The 18,083-nt window shown below is 40.8% G+C and overlaps 1 protein-coding gene across 4 annotated transcripts in view; it reads left to right on the top strand.

Annotated features, from left to right (window-relative positions):
• LOC135508338 (SR-related and CTD-associated factor 8-like) overlaps positions 1-18,083 on the top strand; it is a 43,492-nt gene that overhangs the window by 4,111 nt on the left and 21,298 nt on the right. Inside the window, exon 2 of one of the 4 annotated variants that reach the window (XM_064928449.1) lies at positions 1,181-1,272. The exons of 2 other annotated variants lie outside the window; for them this stretch is intronic. The gene's annotated coding sequence lies outside the window, so the exon portion shown is untranslated. The remainder of the gene's footprint in view (positions 1-1,180; positions 1,273-18,083) is intronic. One more of the 4 variants, XM_064928450.1, reaches the window with a different exon arrangement.

An 18,083-nucleotide genomic window follows, 5' to 3' on the forward strand; every position in this document is an offset into this window, starting at 1 on the left:
CATTGTTCTCAAATAGAAGCGATTGTATTTTCTTATGCTAGATAGTAATTTACTTCTGCTGTCTGAGTTAGCAAGAGCATGAATAAAACACCAGGACGGGTGAACTTATGAGTGCTTCAATAGGCCTAAATCACAACCTTATTTCTCATGAGATCTCACCTTTTATGGTATCTGTTCAAGTCCTCTTGTTTTCTTTCCATACTGGAATGACAGACGGTGCCTAATGCTGATTACTAGAAATGGGAGGAAACACTAGTGTAAGCAGATTTTAGCTTGACATGCAGATTGATGCTGATAAGCTGCTTCTCTTTGATTGGACATTTCATATACCCTCATAACCTTTGATGGTAGATTGTGTTGCTAGCTCCGGCCCAGCCATACTTTGATAACTCATCTGTGAAGTTAGTTAGTGTCTGTGATGTGAGCCCAGACACCACAGGATGTGTGTTGCTCTCTGAATAGAGAGACAACCAGTTGACAGGCTATCCTGGGTTTTGCATGGCATGTTAGACAGTAGGAGTGGCTTTTCACTCTGGGGGGCATCATCTATTGCAGAACATTACTCAAACTTCTACCTAAAACAAACACAGGCAATGAACATTCAGGAGACAGAGGAGAAAAGGGAGATGAACATAGCATCAACTTTGGAAATGTAGTCCCAACACAAAATATGCTTTCTTTTTTTTGTATTGGTTACAATCTAAGAAGGATGTCCTCTTCCTAAGAGCTCCCATACTTTCACAGTGCTAGTAATTCACTGCTGGCTGAAACCTTGAACCAAACTCTTTCATAGTAGTCATCTGTATGCATCCTAATCAATCATTTCCTGGGTAGTTACACTTAAACAGAAAGAATCCTTGACTTTCAAGTCATAGACCAATCTTACAAAGACATCTTATCGCTAAAATAATCTTATCGCTCGTTGCCTTCTCCATCTTTCCAATGTATTTTGCTATACCTCTCGCAGATTTCTCTCAGTCTCTATGAACAGCTCCTTTACCTTTTAACAACGGATAACAAAATAAGCTGTACCACGATGAAGTGCATTGCTAACCAATTTTGGGGATGGTCAATCAATGTTTATTTTTGTTTTGTTTTTTGAATCTGTACGAATTAGTGTGATCTTGGTGTTGCTGTGCCTGTGTTGCCTGTGAATAACTCCTGTTTCCCCTTCCCTCAGCAGCTCTCGCAGCTCCCCCAAAGCACTGAAAGTGAAGCAGGAGGATGGGGTGGAGAGAGTAACAGAGATAAGGGAACCCCTAACCAGCTTAGGTAGGAGATGGGCTGTTTCAAACAAGGAACATGGAAGAAGCCAAACCAAGGAGACACAAATGTCTCCCTCATAGAGAGAGCTTGGGATGGCTGGGGCGCTCTTGGCTCCTCGAGTCCCTGCTCTCTACCCCAGCAACACTTTCTCTTTTCTCTGGCTTTCATACGTGGTTCAGTTCTGACTGAGGTAGAACAGAGTTGAATAGACCGAGCTGTTTCGGGCTCTTTTTAAGTTGTTTGAACTTGAAAAGTTGTCCATCAGTGTTCTGTCCGTAGTGTAGGCTAAATAATGTTATGCGGGTGTCTGAGTTAAACTGCCCAGCTACTGTTTCCCCCCTTCTTTAGAGTCTGTTAGACCAAGGTGGACTAAGAATGGTATCTTATTTAAAATCCTGTTACTAATGCAAAGTAGCTGTTTGAAGCCATGCATTGCACAGTGGTGGTGGTCACCGTTGGCATCAGAACAATACTGCAGATGAAGGGGATGTTTTATCACTGACAGATGAAACATGTTGTTAGTTCTCCATGAGTAATGGTACAGTGCCTTCGGAAAGTATTCAGATCACTTGACTTTTCCACATTTTGCTACGTTACAGCCTTATTCTGAAATGGATTAAATAAAACATGTTCCTCATCAATCTACACACAATACCCTGTAATGGCAAAGCGAAAACAGTTTTTTAGAAATGTTTGTAAATGTATAATTATATATTTTTCTAATACCTTATTTACATAGGTATTCAGACCCTTTGCTATTAGACTCGAAATTGAGCTCAGGTGCATCCTGTCTCCATTGATCTTCCTTGAGATAGACTCAAATCAAGTTGTAGAAACATCTGTTGTAAATTCAATTGATTGGAGATGATTTGGAAAGGCACACACCTGTCTATATAAGGTCCCACAGTTGACAGTGCATGTCAGAGCAAAAACCAAGCCATCAGGTCGAAGGAATTGTATATAGAGCTCCGAGACACGATTGTGTCGAGGCACAGATCTGGGGAAGGGTTCCAAAAAATGTCTGCAGCATTGAAGGTCCCCAAGAACATAGTGGTCTCCGTTATTCTTAAATGAAAGGAGTTTGGAACCACCAACACTCCTCCTAGAGCTGGCCGCCCGGCCAAACTGAGAAATCGGGGGAGACGGGAGGTGACCAAGAACCCGATGGTCACTCTGACAGAGCTCCAGAGTTCCTCAGTGGCGATGGGAGAATCTTCCAGAAGGACAACCATCTTTGCAGCACTCCGCCAATCAGTTCTTTATGGAAGAGTTGCCAGGCGGAAGCCACTCCTCAGTTAAAGGCACATGACAGCCCACTTGGAGTTTACTAAAAGGCACCTAAATACTCTCAGACCATGAGAAACAAGATTCTCTGGTCTGATGAAACCAAGATTCAACTCTTTGGCCTGAATGCCAAGCGTCACGTCTATAGGAAACCTAGCCCCATCCCTACGGTGAAGCGTAGTGGTGGCAGAATCATTCTGTGGGGAAGTTTTTCAGCGGCATGGACTGGGAGACTAGTCAGGATCAAGGGAAAGATGAACAGAGCAATGTACATAGATTCTTGATGAAAACCTGCTCTAGAGCGCCCAGGACCTCAGACTGGGGTGAAGGTTTGCCTTCCAACAAGACAGCCAAGAGGAGGAGTGGCTTTGGGACAAATCTCTGAATGTCCTTGAGGCCCAGTCAGAGCCTGGACTTAAACCCAATCGAACATCTCTGTAGAGACCCGATAATAGCTCTGCCGACGCTCCCCATCCAACCTGACAAAGCTTGAGAGGATCTGCAGAGAAGAATGGGAGAAACTCCCCAAATACAGGTGTGCCAAGCTTGTAGTGACATACCCAAGTATACTTGAGGCTGTAATCGTTTCCAAAGGTGCTTCAACAAAGTACTGATTAAAGAGTCTGAATATGTACACTACCGTTCAAAAGTTTGGGGTCACTTAGAAATGTCCTTGTTTTTGAAAGAAAGGCCATTTTTTTGTCCATTAAAATAACATCAAATTGATCAGAAATATAGTGTAGACATTGTTAATGTTGTAAAGGACTATTGTAGCTGGAAACGGCAGAGGCGTACAGAGGCCCATTATCAGCAACCATCACTCCTGTGTTCCAATGGCACGTTGTGTTAGCTAATCCAAGTTTATCATTTTAAAAGGCTAATTTATCATTAGAACTCTTTTGCAATTATGTTAGCACAGCTGAAAACTGTTGTTCTTTGTTAAAGAAGCAATACAACTGGCCTTCTTTAGACTAGTTGAGTATCTGGAGCATCAGCATTTGTGGGTTCGATTACAGGCTTAATATGGCCAGAAACAAAGAGCTTCTGAAACTTGTCAGTCTATTCTTGTTCTGAGAAATGAAGGCGAGAAATTTCCAAGATACTGAAGATCTCGTACAACGCTGTGTACAACTCCATTCACAGAACAGCGCAAATTGGCTCTAACCAGAATAGAAAGAGGTGCACAACTGAGCAAGAGGACAAGTACATTAGAGTGTCTAGTTTGAGAAACAGACGCCTCAAGTCCTCGACTGGCAGCGTCATTAAAAAGTACCCGCAAAACACCAGTCTCAACGTCAACAGTGAAGAAGAGACTCCGGGATGCTGGCCTTCTAGGCAGTTGCAAAGAAAAAGCCATAAGGCCAGCATCCCGGGGAATTGTGTGTAGATTGATAAGGGGAAACGGCCATTTTTAAATAAGGCTGTAACGTAACAAAATGTGGAAAAACTCAAGAGGTCTGAATACTTTCTGAATACACTATGTTGTTTGTAGTTTTGAAATAGTCAGGCTGGCATGGCTTGATGTTCATTGGGGATGTAGTGCTGCCGAAGTGCGAGGGAGCGGCTTTTCCGCACTTTTTTCAAATTGAGAATACACCAAGCTGGTAAAATATTTCAGAAAAATTATTTCTGAAGCTGAATTAATGTCCCTCAAGATCACATGATGATGAATGAGTATTTTACATAACAGAACCGAATAGAATAGCATAGTAGGCCTAACGTTAATTTCTAGTGAGATTTTAGGAGCTGAAACTCAGCAGAGTCCGCCACTGGGCAGGATATATGCTTTGATTAAAACAAACAACATCAGCTGTAATTCGCTCACGAAGCAGTAATTCAAGAACATCTAAATGTTCCCATGAAACCGCCTGAGATCAAATGATTGTAAATTGTCATTTTTGATTGACAGTGATAATGGCCTATTTTGAAATAATGTATGCCTAACTTGATGTTTGAGGGTATAGAAAAGTACATTTTCTTGAGACAATATGTATTGCCATAGGCAGATGTTGCAATTGGAGGATGAATTTAATGCATGTTATATATAATATATATAATTATAATCAACAGAGTGTCGGTATAAACTTTGAGAAATGTACTTTTTTTTTGAGGAGATCCCGTACCTAAAAAAAGAATGTCACTACACCACTGGTGTTCAAGAAAAGGGAAAGGGGGACACCTAGTCAGTTGTGCATTCAACTGAAACGTGTCTTCCACATTTAACCCAACCCCTCTGAATCACAGTCTTCAGCGCCCGGGGAACAGTGGTTTAACTGCCTTGCTCAGGGGCAGAATGACACATTTTTACCTTGTCATCTCGGGGATTCGATTGAGCGGTTTCTGACCCAAAGCTCTAACCACTAAAAAGTAGTCTGTTGTCAGGAGATTCCTTCTACTGATGGGGCAAACATTGCCACCCCCTTACTGATAATGGGGTTATAGATGCTCAGTTTCCCTTATGGCTCAGTTCGGGTGCCTGCATACACCATAGACATATTCATAATTTACACAGACACACAGTTTGCTCAGACAGATCCAGTTCAGAGAGGCAGCAGATTTGATTTTAGAATGGAAAATTAATGTGTTTATGCAATAAATGTTAGTGCATCGAAGACTCGTTTGCTAGTTTCAACTCAACCAGCCATCCAGTCTTCAGTCAGCTGTTTGCAAAAATAAAATCTTCATCCATAATTGTCAGTTATACGGAAATTGTGCCAGCCCTAGTTACATATTGGAATATTCTTTTTGATTATGTATCTTATCGTTTAGACAATATTGCAATAAAAAAAATTGCGCTAGTTGGCTGTACCTGCACCAAAACTTCTGTATTTTTCCTTCATAGCTTGTTGTCATCTTCTTTTTAAATAGGGAGCCAATTTGTTTTCAGCGTTTTTGTTTCAGTTATTATTTTTGTTGTTGCATGGGACAGCTTACATATAGTGAGCAATATGTTTGGAACGTTGAATCGCAATAAAATCCCAGTATCGAATCGCAATACATATAGAATTGTGAGAATCACAATACTTATTGTATTGCCACAGTCCTATCATTTTAATATAGTATTATGAGGTCCCTGGCAATTCACAGCCCTAATTCCTGCACACTGCACTAACAAAGGATACCTTTCTGCTAGCATTGTGCAGACATTTCAGCCTTTCAACCAGAGGAGGCTGGTGGGAGCAGCTATAGAAGGATGTGCTCATTGTAATGGCTGGAATGGTATATCAAAGATATGGAAACCACGTTTTGCTCTGTTTTAATTATTCCCTTCCAGCCATTACAATGAGCCTGTCGTCATATAGCTCTTACCTCCTGTCGAAAGACTGTCGAAAGGCCGAAACCAAAGTATATTAAGTTATACTTTGCAAGAGCAGTGCGCGGGAGTTTTTTTGCAAATCTACAATGCACCTACAAATAACGTACTCTGAATGTCTGTGCCTTTCACTTCAAATTCCTGTGGATGTGCATTCTACTGCTCTACTCTTGCACACTGCTGCTCTGCCTTGACACAAGGCTCAACTTCCTCAGTAAACATCCAGCTGTAGATATGGATAAATGTTGGCATTGTAAACACTTACAAGGGAATTTCTGTATTATTCCCAAAGCCTGGCGCATTGAATGGAAGTTGTAGTTGTATGTTCAGTCACACAATATGTTTGGGCAGGATATTTGATGCCTCAGATGCAGATATAACATCTTGTTTTGATGTACGCTAGATTCAATTTATGAGCTACTGTCAGAGCCTATACTTAGTAAGCCAATATCCGACAGCTGAAGTTGTATTAGCCAGTATTGAGAGTAATGTGGGTCAAAGGTGACCTAAATATCTCTGAACCCTTGAAACATGTAGTCTACAAAATTATTGTAGTACAGCAACAATGATCAGAGTAGGCGGAGGCCTCTTTGCTTGGGAGTCTTGGTCAGTTTGTTTAGTCTTAGCAGTTTTGAAGAACTTGAAACAGTCTCCTCAGGCTGAAAGATAAGCAAGAGAATTTTATTGGAATGCAGCATTGAGAGAAGAACCTTACATGTCAGTTAATTTATTTAACATGTATTTGGGTCTCTTCTTAATTGGTGTGATGCTGCAGAATATTAGTTCAGCAATTGTTTAGCTATCAAGTCTCAAGTTAGTCGGCTTCATAATAGTTCTAACAAATGCATAATCAGTGGCTACAGCATGAGCAGCAGATGAGTCATGTCAAGTTTCTTCCATAAGAACTCTCCACACAACACAGCCATTTCAGGCTGCTTCAATTATTAGCTGACTGTAGCCATTCATACGCTTCATTACTCAAAAATGTTGCTGAATAAGCACTGCATATGCTGCTCCCAATTGCTTTCATATAACCTACACCATAGTAAAATTGTGCTTCAGCACTAGGCTTGGGTGGTATCCAGATCGTCATACCTTCATTCTGACCCTGTGCCATCCCTGGATATTCATTAATACCAGCACTGAACCCAAGGGGTGCTATTTTCACTCCGAATGTTAGCAATAATAACAGGTACATGTAAAATCCCATAGCGAATTCTAGCTAAATGCTAACGAATGCGTGCAAACATTTCATACAGTCTCTGATATAAACTATTTGCAGGACAGACATTCCAGCTCATAAAGTTATTCAAGGAACTCAAAATGCTACTCACTGTTTGTTGCACAGACAAAACTAATATTAGATGGCAAGGCTACTAAGTTAGCAAACCAAATGCATAACTGCAGAGAATTTAGCACATTTTAGAAAATTCACTTAAGTTATAAGATATCGAGCCGGCAAACATTTAGTTGTGAATTCCATACTCTAACTAGCTAGCCATTTCACATCGGTTACACTAGCCTAATCTCGGGAGTTGATAGGCTTGAAGTCATAAACAGCGCAATGCTTGAAGCATTGCGAAGAGCTGCTAGCAATCGCACGAAAGTGCTGTTTGAATGAATGCTGGTGCCTGCCATCGCTCAGTCAGACTACTCTATCAAATCATAGACTTAATTATAACATAATAACACACAGAAATACAAGCCGAAGTTCATTAATATGGTCAAATCCGGAAGCTATCATTTCGAAAATAAAATGTTTATTCTTCCAGTGAAATACAGAACCATTCCGTATTTTATCTAACGGGTGGCATCCATAAGTCTAAATATTCCTGTTACATTGCACAACCTTCAATGTTATGTCATAATTGCGTAAAATTCTGGCAAATTAGTTCGCAACGAGCCAGGCGGCCCAAACTGTTGCATATACACTGACTCTGTGTGTAATGAATGCAAGAGAAGTGACACAATTTCACCTGGTTAATTAATATTGCCTGCTAACCTGGATTTCTTTTAGCTAAATATGCAGGTTTAAAAAATATATACTTGTGTATTGATTTTAAGAAAGGCATTGATGTTTATGGTTAGGTACACATTGGAGCAACGACAGTCCTTTTTCGAGAATGCGCACCGCAACGATTATATGCAACGCAGGACACGCTAGATAAACTAGTAATATCATCAACCATGTGTAGTTAACTAGTGATTATGATTGATTGATTGATTGTTTTTTATAAGATAAGTTTAATGCTAGCTAGCAACTTAGCGTGGCTTCATACTGCATTCGCGGAACAGGCAGGCTCCTCGTGGAGTGCAATGTAATCAGGTGGTTAGAGTGCTGTACTAGTTAACCGTAAGGTTGCAAGATTGAATCCCCAAGCTGACAAGATAAAAATCTGCCGTTCTGCCCCTGAACAAGGCAGCTAACCTACCGTTCCTAGGCCGTCATTGAAAATAAGAATGTGTTCTTAACTAACTTGCCTAGTTAAATAAAGGTGTAAAAAAATCGGTGCACAAAAATACAGATTTCCAATTGTTATGAAAACTTGAAATCGGCCCTAATTAATCGGCCATTCCGATTAATCGGTCGACCTCTAGTTGGTTTATACCACCCGATGAAGATGATGCCCTCCAAATGTTAAGCATAGGATGTTTAGTTCATGGACAACACCATGACTTTTGACATTACAAAATGATTTATGAATATACTGCTCTAGGCAAGACTAGGCTATATTATCCCTCATATCCCTGTATATTATCCCTCATATCCCTGTATATTATTCCTCATATCCCTGTATATTATCCCTCATATCCCTGTATATTATTCCTCATATCCCTGTATATTATCCCTCATATCCCTGTATATTATCCCTCATATCCCTGTATATTATCCCTCATATCCCTGTATATTATCCCTCATATCCCTGTATATTATCCCTCATATCCCTGTATATTATCCCTCATATCCCTGTATATTATCCCTCATATCCCTGTATATTATCCCTCATATCCCTGTATATTATCCCTCATATCCCTGTATATTATTCCTCATATCCCTGTATATTATCCCTCATATCCCTGTATATTATCCCTCATATCCCTGTATATTATCCCTCATATCCCTGTATATTATCCCTCATATCCCTGTATATTATCCCTCATATCCCTGTATATTATCCCTCATATCCCTGTATATTATCCCTCATATCCCTGTATATTATCCCTCATATCCCTGTATATTATTCCTCATATCCCTGCCAGTGTTTCTCCTATATTCATTTTGGCCCAATGACTGGATGTCTATGGGAACAGCTAGCTAACACTAGCAGCAATGTGCAGCTCCCCTCCTCCTCTACCCTTGCCACCACTGCTGGAAAAAGTCCTAGTGGAAACACTGCCTTCTTCACACACCCTACATATATCCCACCTGGAGAACAAGACGGATTCTGTATCTCAGAGACAAATATCACCTACCAGTATAGTACAGTATCAACAGCATTCCATGGCAGCACCTGCCAGTATAGTACAGTACCAACAGTATTCCTTGGCAGCACCTGCCAGTATAGTACAGTATCGACAGCATTCTGTGGCAGCGCCTGCCAGTATAGTACACTATCAACAGTATTCCATGGCAGCACCTGCCAGTATAGTACAGTACCAACAGCATTCCATGGCAGCACCTGCCAGTCAAATATCAAATATTTGGGGCGGCAGGTAGCCTAGTGGTTAGAGCGTTGGGGCAGTAACCGAAAGGTTGCTAGATCGAATCCCCGAGCTGACATGGTGAACAAGGCAGTTAACCCACTGTTCCTAGGCTGTAATTGTAAATAAGAATTTGGTCTTAACTGACTTACCTAGTTAAATTAAATAAATCACCCCCTAGTAACAGCCTGTAATGTGGGAAGTGTGGTGTTGGTTTTGGCATTGTGTAGGTATCCAGGAATCCAGCTGATGCTGTACTATACTGTCAGGTGCCATGTTGGAATGCTGTTAATACTGTACTATTAACTGCAATAGGTGCTGCCATAGAATGCCGTTGGTACTGTACTATACTGGCAGGTGCTGCCATGGAATGCTGTTGATACTGTACTATACTGGCAGGTGTTGCCATGGAATGCTGTTGATACTGTACTATACTGGCAGGTGCTGCCATGGAATGCTGTTGATACTGTACTATATTGGCAGGTGCTGCCATGGAATGCTGTTGATACTGTACTATATTGGCAGGTGCTGCCATGGAATACTGTTGGTACTGTACTATACTGGAAAGTGCTGCCATGGAATGCTGTTGGTACTGTTCTATACTGGCAGGTGCTGCCATGGAATGCTGTTGATACTGTACTATACTGGCAGGTGCTGCCATGTATTGCTGTTGGGACTGTACTATAATGGCAGGTATTGACATGGAATGCCATTGGTACTGTACTATACTGGCAGGTGCTGCCATGGAATGCTTTTGGTACCGTACTATACCGGCAGGTGCTGCCATGGAATGCTGTTGATACTGTACTATATTGGCAGGTGCTACCGTGGAATGCCATTGGTACCGTACTATACCAGCAGGTGCTGCCATGGAATGCTGTTGATACTGTACTATATTGGCAGGTGCTACCGTGGAATGCCATTGGTACCGTACTATACTGGCAGGTGCTGCCATGGAATGCTGTTGATACTGTACTATACTGGCAGGTGCTGCCATGGAATGCTGTTGGTACTGTACTATACTGGCAGGTTCTGCCATGGAATGCTGTTGATACTGTACTATACTGGCAGGTGATACATTGGAATGCTGTTAATACTGTACTATACTGGCAGGTGCTGCCATGGAATGTTGTTGATACTGTACTATACTGGCAGGTGCTGCCATGGAATGCTGTTGATACTGTACTATACTGGCAGGTTCTGACATGGAATGCTGTTGATACTGTACTATACTGGCAGGTTCTGCCATGGAATGCTGTTGATACTGTACTATACTGGCAGGTTCTGCCATGGAATGCTGTTGATACTGTACTATACTGGCAGGTGCTGCCATGGAATGCTGTTGATACTGTACTATACTGGCAGGTGCTACGTTGGAATGCTGTTAATACTGTACTATACCGGCAGGTGCTGCCATGGAATGCTGTTGATACTGTACTATACTGGCAGGTACTGCCATGGAATGCTTTGTTGGCATTGAATATATGAAAATGATTTGACAGTCAATGAAAGGTATGGATATAGACCTAGTGAATTGAATATCAATTTATATTTTCTAGAATATTGTTCATGTTTGAGATATATGATGCAATGGGAAAGATATAGAGAACATTGAAACTGGATATTTTGACTGGAATTGAAAGTTGATGGAGAAAGCGTCAATGAAATGTAGCCAATTGTTAGGGCTGGCACAATTATCACATAATCATGTAACCAACAATTATGGGCAACAACCTTAGTTATTTTAGGGGGGGTTGTACTTTATTTTCAAGTAGATCTAGTTTATCGGATTAGCAGTTTTTCTTATTTTTACATAAAGTGAGTAAAGTTTGTGGCAATCATTATTCTAGCAGAACGGCAGGGTTGGGAAGAGAAGCTTAATTTCCTAAAGTTGCCAACAGTCAAAACTATTCGTTTTTGAGACAAGTGTCTTCAAAGCTGTGTTGTATTTATTCTGTATTTTGTAGGACATTTTTGAGCATTACAAGCTCAAAACATTTTTCAACAAAAATGACAATTGTGAAAATAACCATGGAGATTTGCATGACAATTAGATACTAGCTATAATCTTTATCCAAAATTCCATAATCGTCACAGCCTTACTTGTGTTACAATTTGAGCTTGAGCCACTCCTTGATCAGCCAGTTCTTGTCACAATGACATTTTTTTTAATCATTCATGATTTAGGCAGTGTTCATTCACTGTTATCAAATGAATTACATGTTGCATTTGAGCTGGCTGTCTTTCAATACAGGCCTGCGCTTGTCCCGCTTGCTCTCTAGCACGTAAACACAAACACACAAACCCTTGCAGCGAGAAGCATCTTGAGTATACCATTTACTGCTTACCAGTTGTAGCTAAATACAGTGAGGTGATTTTTCTCTTGGCAAAGTGTATATGAAGGGGAGGAGACCGGTTAAAGAAGGCTTGTTAAGCATCGAAACAATTGATACATAGATTGTGTATGTGAGCCATTCAGAGGGTGAACGGGCAAGACAAATATTTAAGTGCCTTTGAACAGGGTATGGTTTTTGTCAAGAATTGCAATGCTTCTGGGTTTTTCACACTCAACCGTTTCCTGTGTGTATCAGGAACCACCCAAAGGACATCCAGCTAACTTGACATAACTGTGGGAAGCATTGAAGTCAACATGGGCGAGATTCCCTGTGGAACGTTTTCAACACCCTGTAGAGTCTATGCCCTGACAAATTTAGGCTGTTGTAAGGGGGGGGGGTGCAACTCAATATTAGGAAGGTTTTCCTAATGTTTGGTATACTCTGTGTATGATTATTGTGGATAGTTGGATTAATATATCCCCAATAGTTTGATTTAAAATGTCAACATGCTTTGCAAGAAGAGCTGTTTACATTGACACATCTGAAATCAGGCTACTTGATGGGATAAATGCAGAAAGTCTGCAATCAAAATAAACGTTATACGACAGCGACTATGTTATTTTTGGGAAGCCTATTTGATGCTAGCATAAGGCATGTACATACTGACCTTCCACCACCCAGAGAGTGGTTCACCATATACTGAGGTGTCCTAGTCATACAGCAGTCATCCCGTCACAAACTGTCACTGCAGTCTGCAGTCACAACACTAGGTTACTACCAGGCCTGTTGGTTGGAGACAGTGCTACTATGCCAGGGCTAAAGCGTGTGTGTCTGTGAGTAGGTATTACATGCCTCTTTGACAAGGGAAGAGGGGGGGGTTGAGGGAAGCCCTGACTAATTTACTCCCTGACTGCTCTTCAACCCTACCCCATGACCCTACTCCCTATACCTCTAATATACTCCCTGACTGCTCTTCAACCCTACCCCATGACCCTACTCCCTATACCTCTAATATACTCCCTGACTGCTCTTCAACCCTACCCCATGACCCTACTCCCTATACCTCTAATATACTCCCTGACTGCTTTTCAGCCCTACCCCATGACCCTACTCCCTATACCTCTAATATATTCCCTGACTGCTTTTCAGCCCTACCCCATGACCCTACTCCCTATACCTCTAATATACTCCCTGACTGCTTTTCAGCCCTACCCCATGACCCTACTCCCTATACCTCTAATATACTCCCTGACTGTTCTCTTCAACCCTACCCCATGACCCTACTCCCTATACCTCTAATATACCCCCTGACTGCTTTTCAGCCCTATCCCATGACCCTACTCCCTATACCTCTAATATACTCCCTGACTGTTCTCTTCAACCCTACCCCATGACCCTACTCCCTATACCTCTAATATACTCCCTGACTCCATTGGAACCAGTTCAACTTGGCCCAAATTCAAGCAATAACAACACACATAGTTGAACTTTTTGTTGTTGGATTATATGGCTCCCGTCCAGATTTTGTGATGAATATAAAATTAATGTCATAGATACAGGTGTCCTTCCTAACTCAGTTGCCGGAGAGGAAGGAAACCTCTCAGGGATTTCACTATGGTGAAATGGTGACTTTAAAACAGAGTTTAATGGTTGTGATAGGATAAAACAAGGATGGATCAACAACATTGTAGTTATTGCACCATACTAACCTAATTGACAAGGGAAATGAAGGAAGACTGAACAGAATTAAAATATTCCAAAACATGTGTCCTGTTTGCGACAAGGCATGAAAGTAAAACTGCAAAGAATTTGTCAGAGGCAATTAACTAAAAAAAATGACGTAATGGAGCTTAGCACAGGCAAAATCCGAGACGAAAACCTGGTTTAGTCTGCTTTCCACCAGACACTGGGAGATGGATTCACCTTTCAGCAAGACAATAACTTAAAACACAAGGCTAAATCTACACTGGAGCTGCCTACCAAGAAGACAGTGAATGTTCCTGAGTGGCCCGGGTTACAGTTTTGACTTAAATCTGCTTGAAAATCTATGGCAAGACATGAAAATGGTTGTCAAGCAATGATCAACAACCAATTTGACAAAGCTTGAAGAATTTCAAAAATAATAATGGGCAAATGTTGCACAATCCAGGTGTGGAAAGCTCTTAGAGACCCAGAAAGACTCACAGCTGTAATCGGTGCCAAAGGTACTTTGGTTGTTACGTCCGTACCCCAGTTGACCCCATGTGACCTCCGCGAAACCTCTTCCTGTGTGTCCTTGTCCCTTTGGCTTGACCAGCTGTATTGTCTGAATGTTGACATATAGCATGGGCTCTATTTTGTTTTCTTTGAAAAACTTTACTTTGTGTTCAGATATAATTGTATTATATTTCTGCTCGGCATAATAGGTCAGTTGTGAATAACACAGTAATACTTTCCATTAGTGTGTTTCATTTGGTTAATGACATTCATTTATGTTTACTAGTCAACCCAGTCCTGCTCATGTCTTCAAAAATAAATGTGTACCAAGATTGAAGTCTGTTGAACTTGAATAAATGTCATCATGACATTTGACACGAGATCTCTCCCCCTAGCCTCGGTCTTAACTTGGGGGCATCACTCCAGCCAGAATCATACACAGGCCCACAGAGAGTGAAAAAGAGTCTCATGTTGCATCAAATTCTATGACCATAACATTTGAATGAATATTTTGACCTTACTGTAGGGCTATTCTCAAGGGGTTACAATTACTAAATGTAACCCAGTTTGTCCAGATTTCCAACGAAAGATAAGGCCTTGCTTTTCCAAACTTAATGCACACAGAAGCTGAACCTTTGCATAAACCATGCATTGATTTTAGTGGAAGATGTTTTGCAAATGTTTGAATTGTGTGAATTGGAAGTTGGCATTCAGCCATTTTGAGAATGTGATTTATTCCTAGAACATGATGATAGCCTGGGCTAAATATATGGGAGTTTGTTGCTCCACACTAGCCTACATTGTGTCCTGCTTGTGCTACAATACTTGACTGAAAGCAACTTAGGGAGTGAAAAACAACTCTTAGGCTGCATTTACATAGGCAGCCCAATTTGGATATTTTTTCCATTAATAATACTTTTTTCCCACAATTTTGTGATATCCAATTGGTAGTTACAGTCTTGTCCCATTGCTGCAACTCCCGTACGGACTCGGGAGAGGCAAAGGTCGGGAGCCATGCGTCTCCGAAACACAACTCTGCCACTGCTCCTTGACACACTGGTCACTTAACCACGTTCACCAATGTGTCGGAGGAAACACCTTACAACTGGTGACCGTGTCAGCGTGCATATGCACCCGGCCCGCCACAGGAGTTGTTAGAGCGCGATGGGAGAAGGACATTCCAGCTGGCCTAACCCGGACGACGCCGAGCCAATTGTGCGCCGCCTCATGGGTCTCTGAGCCAATTGTGCGCCACCTCATGGGTCTCCCGGTCATGGCCGGCTGTGACACATCCTGGGATTGAACATGGATCTGTAGCGACGCCTCAAGCACTGCAGTGCCTTAGACCGCTGCGCCACTCGGGAGTCCCCTCATGAATTGTTTTTTTGACCAATCACGTCAGATCTTTTTCGGAGCTGATCCGATTGCTCAAAAGACCAATTAGTGGAAAAAAAGATCACAATTGGTCTGCCCATATAAATGCAGCCTTACTGTGTTGTAGTGATGGGGGAATACATCGATGCGGTTACATATCGGGATATATTATTTTTTACAAGATAATTCATTTTGATATTATCGCAATATTACTTTTGCTCTAGCTGGCTGTACCTGCGCCAAAACTTTGCATAGCCTGTTCGCCATCTTTTTAAATAGGGATCAAAACTTGTTTTCTCATGGCTCTCACTTGTACCTCTACAGCAGACATGGTGAGCAATATGTTTGGAACAGCAAATCGCAATAAAATCACAGTATCAAATCGCAATACATATACTATTGTGACAATCGCAATTCATATGGTATCGGCACCTAATTATCGTGATAATATTGTATCGTGAGGTCCCTGGCAAATCCCAGCCATACTGTGTTTGCATTGCATTATGTATCAAAGTTTTGAAAACCCAAGTTCAAGTTTAGAAACCCAAGTACAAGAAACATTGGCAGGATTGACCAAAACAAATGTAATTTTTACATTCCATACAATCATTAAAGCTTAAACTAAACTCATTTTCATAACTTTCTCACTGTATGTTGCGTTGCTGAGGTGATTGTAGCCATCTCCCCCTCAGGCTCACTGACACTGAACCAGTTTCAGATGGAGCTATGAGCTCATCCAGCCTACATGTTATCTGCTTCATTGGTTTGCAGTTATTTCAATGTTTTAATGGGCTATGGAGATTGTAGTTTAACAACATACCTCAATCATATAGCTGAATTGTTATTTAGCAGCTGTGAGGAGTGTCTGTCTCAATTTTGCGATACTTGCATTCTGTCCCATTCAAAGCCCTCCCTCAATGTAGCCTAGCTATTCTCCATGGCTACCCTGTTGGGAATTCCACTCTCTGTTCTTATGCATTTAATGTATTTTTTTTTATTATTCTGTGATGTTCCAAGTCTTTTTAAAATATGTGTGCCTCTGTGTCTTTTTTAGCAAGTGAAACCAACCAACCAAATATTAGGCCAAATTATTGTAATAGGATGTCTCGCAGCTCTGGGAATGGATGTGAACTTGGTTGTGGAATGTGTGCAGGTTACTGAGATATTTATTTGCTGTCACAATCTTGGAGATGATCTCACAGTGCGGTATAAACCTACTAGCTCTAACTAAGAACAACATGCAGGACAAGGTATCCAAGTATTAATTATTTGCCACTTTGTTATAGCACCTTTGTGCCCAAAGTGCCGACAGTGTTATACATGTTTCTCAAAGTATAGACAACCTGTTGAGGTAATTTTGTCTTACAGTGATAAACTGTAGTCTGAATTATACTGAAAAAAATATAACAAACAAAGCTGCACCTTTTAAAGTGACCTTTTATTGTCCCCAGCACAAGGCGCACCTGTTTAATCAGCTTCTTGATATGCCACACCTTTCAGGTGGATGGATTATCTTGGCAAAGGAGACATGCTCATTAACAGGGGTGCAGTGGTGGAAAAAGTCTAAAAGTATTTGGTTTTAAATATACTTAAGTATCAAAAGTAAACGGAATTGCTCAAATGTACTTAAGTATCAAAAGTAAAAGTATAAACCATTTAAGATTCCTTATATTAAGCAAACCAAATGGCACAATACATGTTTTTTTTATGGATAGCCAGGGGCACACTCCAACACTCAGACATAATTTATAAACGAAGCATCTATGTTTATTGAGTCCTCCAGATTAAAGGCAGTAGGGATAACAAGGGATGTTCTCTTGATAATTGTGTGAATTGGACTATTTTCCTGTCAAAATGTAATGAGTACTTTTGGGTGTCAGGGAAAATGTATGGCGTAAAAAATACATTATTTTCTTTAGGAATGTAGTAAAGTAAAAGTTGGAAAAAATATTAAATAGTAACGTAGAGTACAGATACCCCAAAAAGCTACTTAAGTAGTATTTTTTAAGTATTTTTACTTAACGTCTAGCGTCGAGCAATCCCGTATCAGGAGCGTAATCATAGCCTCAAGCTCATTAGCATAACGCAACGTTAACTATTCATGAAAATTGCAAATGAAATGAAATAAATATATTGGCTCACAAGCTTAGCCTTTTGTTAACAACACTGTCATCTCAGATTTTCAAAATATGCTTTTCAACCATAGCTACACAAGCATTTGTGTAAGAGCATTGATAGCTAGCATAGCATTAAGCCTAGCATTCAGCAGGCAACATTTTCACAAAAACAAGAAAAGCATTCAAATAAAATCATTTACCTTGAAGAACTTCGGATGTTTTCAATGAGGACTCTTAGTTAGATAGCAAATGTTCAGTTTTTCCAAAAAGATTATTTGTGTAGGAGAAATCGCTCTGCTTTGTTCATCACGTTTGGCTAAGAAAACCCCCCGAAAATTCAGTCATTACAACGCCGAACTTTTTTCCAAATTAACTCCATAATATCGACAGAAACATGGCAAACGTTGTTTAGAATCAATCCTCAAGGTGTTTTTCACATATCTATTCGATGATAAATCATTCGTGGCAGTTGCCTTTCTCCTCTGAACCAAATGG

Source organism: Oncorhynchus masou, chromosome 21 (assembly GCF_036934945.1).
Source record: "Oncorhynchus masou masou isolate Uvic2021 chromosome 21, UVic_Omas_1.1, whole genome shotgun sequence".
Classification (NCBI taxonomy): Eukaryota; Metazoa; Chordata; class Actinopteri; order Salmoniformes; family Salmonidae; genus Oncorhynchus; species Oncorhynchus masou.